The sequence below is a fragment of the Ricinus communis genome, chromosome 5 (genome assembly GCF_019578655.1).
Source record: "Ricinus communis isolate WT05 ecotype wild-type chromosome 5, ASM1957865v1, whole genome shotgun sequence".
Taxonomy (NCBI): domain Eukaryota; kingdom Viridiplantae; phylum Streptophyta; class Magnoliopsida; order Malpighiales; family Euphorbiaceae; genus Ricinus; species Ricinus communis.
Genome location: NC_063260.1, coordinates 15,068,666 through 15,074,734, shown reverse-complemented (window position 1 = coordinate 15,074,734; position 6,069 = coordinate 15,068,666). Strand labels below are relative to the sequence as shown.

The 6,069-nt window shown below is 37.0% G+C and overlaps 1 non-coding gene across 1 annotated transcript; it reads right to left on the bottom strand.

The window, feature by feature from the left end:
- Positions 1–4,125: 4,125 nt before the first annotated feature.
- On the bottom strand, positions 4,126–4,232 carry LOC112535050. The gene has a single exon (XR_003079255.1). It is a non-coding gene; the product is annotated as a small nucleolar RNA R71 (small nucleolar RNA).
- Between the last annotated feature and the right edge of the window lie 1,837 nt (positions 4,233–6,069).

Here is a 6,069-nt window from a genome sequence, read left to right as displayed (position 1 = left end):
ATAGAAGGCCCGAGTGATGAGTTGGCACCGTGTTGACGAGTCAGTCCCTAAGAGTTGCAGCTTTTCTTGGTTTGAGCAGCTTTCATATTTTGGTCATAACTTTGTCTACAGACATCTAAATGAGGTGATTCAAGTTGTTCTGAAAAGATAACAGAATGTTATACAACTTTCAAGAAGGAACTTTCTAGAGATAAAGTCATCTGGATGGACGAAAATGCCCTTAAAATTACAGAATCTGCAAAGGAGGGTGACTTTTCATGTCAAAAGGTGCCTTTTTCCATTTCTACACGAATAACAGCCTTTAGAAACATATAAGTAAGTGTGTTTGGCTCTGTTTTGGGGATGAAGAAAGAAATATAGATATAGAGCATAGTTTTTAATAGAAGTATTAAGTTTTAGAAATCATTGCAAAGACTTTGTTCTAGTTTTTGAGAATTAACTAGAAGGAGACCAAGTTAAGAAGCAAGAAAAGAAGATTGTTCTACACCGAGCAAGTGCTAGAAGACTTAAAAAAGGGTTTTATCTATTCACTTTCTTCTATATACCTTTCCTATGTTGCAATTGATTTTCTCTTATTGTTTTGTAAATATGTGTCTTGGCTAAGTCTTTGTATTAGATTTACAATGATGAATTAATTAAGAACTACATTTTTATCTTATGTTATTCATGATTTAATTTCAATTAGTGCTCATTCGTGTTATGTATGCTTGATCACCATATGTAACTTGTTAACCAAATTATTCACAAAGAGATTTGGAGTAATTTGGTGGAATGTAATTGATATTACTTAAGAATTGAATTTGGCTTGGATACAAGGGACTCATCTTAAGGGAATCAGAATTAGTATAATGTGTTAATGATTTTCTCTTATCTCTGCATTGCCATGAAAATGAATTTAGACTCTAAGAGGAAATACCTTTAATTGACAATGAGAATTGCCTTTAAAGACTATATACTAATTTCCAATCAATATATTTTATGATAATAATGTTCAAAGTTCTTATTTGATTCTAATTTGTGATTCTCCCATATAAATATACTGTTATGACTTGTGTGAATACTTATGTAATTAGTTAGTATTTAGATTTCCTTATTTATTTTAATTATTATAATTTTTATTTATTTTGCTTATCCATCTTAGTACCTAACCGGTTAATACAAAGTTTACCCCAACTCCCGAGTGTTCGACACCCTTCTTGCTCTATATTAAGTCCTAGAGACTAGGGTATGTAATTTGTCCCACTATAGTAGTCCTAGCAAGGGTACACAAGCACCATACACCATCAATGACTCTCTAACAAGGGCAAGTCTAGTGGATGAGTTTGTCTGGAATGCCCTTTATCCAGGAAATCCAGCCATCATGACCCTATGGGGTAATAACAAATCAAGTCTGCACATGCTTCGGTTCGTACTTGTAAATATTCCTCGGGATAGTCAATATTTGAAGCTTCCCGCGCAACCAAATATGTAAAAAAGAGATAGAAAAAGAGAAAATATAGAGAAATAAAAAAAAGAAAAATAAGCTAAGTTGAAAATTCAAGAGGGCGGTTTAGGCAAAAGATTAACACAAAAGCCTGCTAAGTTGAAAACTCAAAAGGGCAGCTTAGGAAAATGGTTAAGGCAAGAAAATAAATAGTAAAAGAAAATAGATTTGGTTGCATACCTATATGAGAAGAAGGCTGCCACCAAACGGTTGATTGGTTTTGTACATGTCCAACCCAATGATGGTTTTAGCCAAGATTACTGGAATTTGATATGCTCCGTACTCCATGCTCCACCTGATAAATAATGCTAGCAATTTTGATATTTCCCCGTCCTTGGGGATATATCAGCATAAATTGGGTATAAAGGCAAAAGCCCAACATCCGAATGTAAGCAGGTGTGCGCTTTTCCTTCTTCTCATAAGAGATCAGAGAAGTAAGGTGATATGCATAGTTTTACACATATTTGCTTGCATATTATTGTGCATCTTCTTAGCATTTATTGTGTTTTTATTCCAAGATCACCCGTGTTTTGTGTCCTTTCATATTCCAGGAGATTTTATAGGTCCATTATCAATCTTTAAGTAATTTTATATTAATTTCAGGCGAAAACAGATGGAATCAGAAGCATTTGACCTTGGGTTGACTTTTGGGAAGTCAACACGGCTCGTGTTGGAACTTATGCATAAATTCCACGCCATGTAGCTTAAGCCCTTTAAAGAAGCATGATTTTCGAGGGTACCATGCCCCAGAGCACAACACGAGCAAGAGCATGGCCTGTGTTGGCTAACGTGGGCCAGAACACGACCTTGCTTGATTTAGTTCATTCTGTCATTTAAAGACCAATAAGGCCCATTTTAAGGGACACAGGCTGAAACACGCCCGTATTTGTGCAATATATAAAAGGAATGAGCCAAAAAGAGAAAAGTAGAGTTTCAGATCGGCGATATTGACTCTTCATCTTCCTTTGTATTTTTGCTAGACGTGTTTTAGGCATTTCAGGGCAGCTTCCAAGAGACTGATTCCACCTTGGAACGTCAGATTCGTGATTCTGGTGTTTAGATTGAAGATGAGTTTTGGAGCAAATCAAGAGGCAATTCTGGAGATCAACTGCAGTATAGATCAAGACTTGGAGCTGTTCATCCAATTCTAGGAAAAGGGTATATATGTTTCAATTTCTTTATTCTTGCATTGTAATTGAATTCCTATTTGTTTTAGACATGAACATGTGTAGCTAGATTGGTTGAACCCATTGGGTTTCCTTACTATGTTGGATTTGTATTGAATTATTAAGATTGTTTAAGTTTCCTTTCTTGTATTCTTTTTGCAATTAATAATATAAATATGGTTTTCGTTATATTGATTGTATTGATGACTATTCATAGAACTCTTTTAGCAATTGAGAAATTCTAATTGAGTTTGGAAATTTAATTGCATGAACAAGTTAATTTTCACTTAGAGGTAAGGTTAATTAATTCGCAAAATTAAGAATTAACAAAGCTTAAAGGAGGTGGATTAAAGCTTAAGGATAACTTAATAATCAATCGTTAGGAAAAGATTCCAACTTTAGGTTCTTAGGTTTAGGAATTCGATTGTCTCGAGAGGGAAACCAAATTCAGTTTAAAATCTACCCCCGGGTAGCATAATCGGACTCAACAGTTTGTTATCCTTTGTTTAACTGCCAACTAGTCTAGGTCCTCTTTGAGTTTGCTTTCTTGTCTTGATTATTCTCTTTGCTCATTCATTCTCGCATTACACTTAGAATTTAGTTTGCTAGTCATTAATAAATCTAGAAATCTCTGTTATTAATTTTAGGCTAGATAATAAGGAACGAAGTAGTAACTCTAGGATTTCACTTTCCCGAGGGATACGATATTTTTAATACTTGCAGTTTTGCTAGGCCGCATCGATAGGTTCACTGCCTTAGTTGTAGTTGTATAAGCATTGCATCAAGTTTTTAGCGTTGTTGCCAGGGAACTTTGTTTGAAAACTAGAGTGAAATTTGCTATTTATTACTTTAGCCATTTTTCTTTTCTATTTTTGTTATTACTTTTTATTTAGTTATTCATTCATTTATTTGTTTGAGTTGTTGCTGCCCTTTTCATTTTAGGTAGTTTATGATTAGGAGTTCTAATCTTGCAGTGGACCTTACCCAACGCAGAGGCGATCCTCAGGCGGTGAGGGCGATTAGGCGTGAAGGAGGAGGCGGATAGAGATTCACCCGTCCATACACGATAGAAATATGGGAGATGGCAACAACAATATCGCTAAAGCCAACGAGATGACATACGAGTTTGCTAGACCTTCCCTAGAGGGGATGCACACCAGTATGTTGAGGCCACCTGTTGCAGCGAACAATTTTGAAATTAAGCCAAATGTCATTCAGATAGTGCAGTAAAGTGTACATTTTGGGGGCTTGCCCAGTGAAGATCCTAACGCCCATATCACGAACTTCTTGGAGATTTGTGATACCATCAAGATAAATAGGACTACCGATGATGCCATTCGGCTTAGGCTATTACCATTTTCCTTGAGGGATAAAGCAAAGAGATGGCTACAGTCCCTACCAGCTAACACTATCACCACCTAGAGTTCTTTGGCTGAAAATTTTTTTTATAAGTACTTTACTCCTGCTAAGACTATAAAAATGCGTAACGATATTTCTTCTTTTATGCAGTTTGATGATGAGAGCATGTATGATGCGTGGGAGAGGTACAAGGACTTGTTGAGATGTTGTCCACACCACGGTTTGCCATTATGAATGCAGGTACAAACTTTTTACAATGGCTTGAACTCAGTCACAAGGTAGATGGTAGATGCAGCTACATGTGTGGCCATCAATCGTAAGACACCGGAGCAGGTCCAGAACTTAAATGAGGAGATGGCTATAAAAACATATCAGTGGCAGTCTTCTAAGAGTAGGCCAGGACGACAAGGAGTGGTGAACTAGCTAGATTCTACATTAGCCTTGACTGCTCAGATGGAGCTTTGTGAGTTATAGAAGGTACGCCTCATAAGCTCAAACTTTGATTGTTGATTTGATGTGGAGACCACGCCCGATTGAATTTCCAAGTACTTCGCCTGTTTAGGTTGAGGATTTCACCTTCTTAGATTGAGGACTTCGCCTGCTTAAGTTGGGGAACCATGTCTAGTGATTTCAGAACTAGATCCATTGATACAAGGACCACCCCTAGTGACTTCAGAACCACGTTCGTTGATTTGGGGACCCCGCCCACTAATTTGATATCTGCAGAAATTTTCCTCTAGCTGTTTTTCATTTCAGGAAATAGTTCACCACTTTAGGTCAATTTGTAATCTTCCACTTTCTGGTACTTTTGGTTAAAATTTCTTACCTCGAGGTATGATCTGATTTGTCTTGATGTGTTTTGAGAGCTATATTGGTATTTAGTCATCTAGGGACTAAAGTGTAAATTTGATTGGCCAGGGACCAATGTTGTAATTTTTTCAAAAACTTTCACTTAGGAACACTAACTGGCTTTCCATGTGTCTTCTAGGGAATTGTATAAGTATTTGGCCCATTTAAGGACAAAAATGTGATTTTGTTTTGCCTTCTTCAGGACCTACATATATCTGCATATCCATTTATTATTCACTTCTTCTATTCCTTCTTCACTTTTCTCTCAAATTCTTTTTCACTCTTTCTTTGATTATTTTCTTATTTCTTAACCAAATTCCACAAAATCAATCTTAAAATGGCAGACTCTTCTTCTAGATTTATTGGACGCATATTAATCGCACCAAATTGGGAGTTTTCACCTCCGATTTCTCGCCAAAATAACTTAGGGCTTGTGAAAGGAGAGGAAATCCCCTTTTGGCAAAGTTGAACACCCATTGGGCGTTTATGGCCATTGAAGAGGTATTCTTCTAGCTTTAAATTTTGTCTCCTATAATTTATATACTAGATACACATGTTATTTCCTCGAAATTCATGAAAAGTTGCAAAAAAAATTAAAAAATTGTGTGCCCTAACTTTTAGAGTCAATCGGCTATATGTAGAGCCAATCGGTTGTGTGCACAGCCAATCGGCTCTCTGCAATATTAATTTGGCTCTACACAGTTCAAATCGACCGTGCACAAACCAAAATAGGGTTTTCAAGGCATTTTTACACAATATACCAATAAATAGACATATACTTGTTTAAAATCCTTTCGTGCATAAATTGTGCTGAACTATGCATTTGGCTTTTCAAGGTGACGTTGGACCGGCGATACCAGCTTCCATTCATTTGTAGCTACACTTTCGTTAGTCACTGGGAGGATAAACACATACCTCTGTCTATGCCTTGCTTGAGAAGGGGACGGACACTACGCACACCTTCCATACTCCGGTCTATGAGCTGACACTCTGTCCTCTCTCATTTGCTGCCATCATGAGGATTGGTTTCATTGGCACGCCCATGCCATTTGATGACGTGATCCATAATTAATGCTTCGATGTTCGGGATTGCTTCATCACTGATTTACTCAAGTTCTTGCCAACGTGCAAGAAAACGTGCTGCATCACTTACTAGAGCACACCCCTCCACTATCGAGGCTTTGTTCCTCAGAATGCTCAAGAGGTAGATCA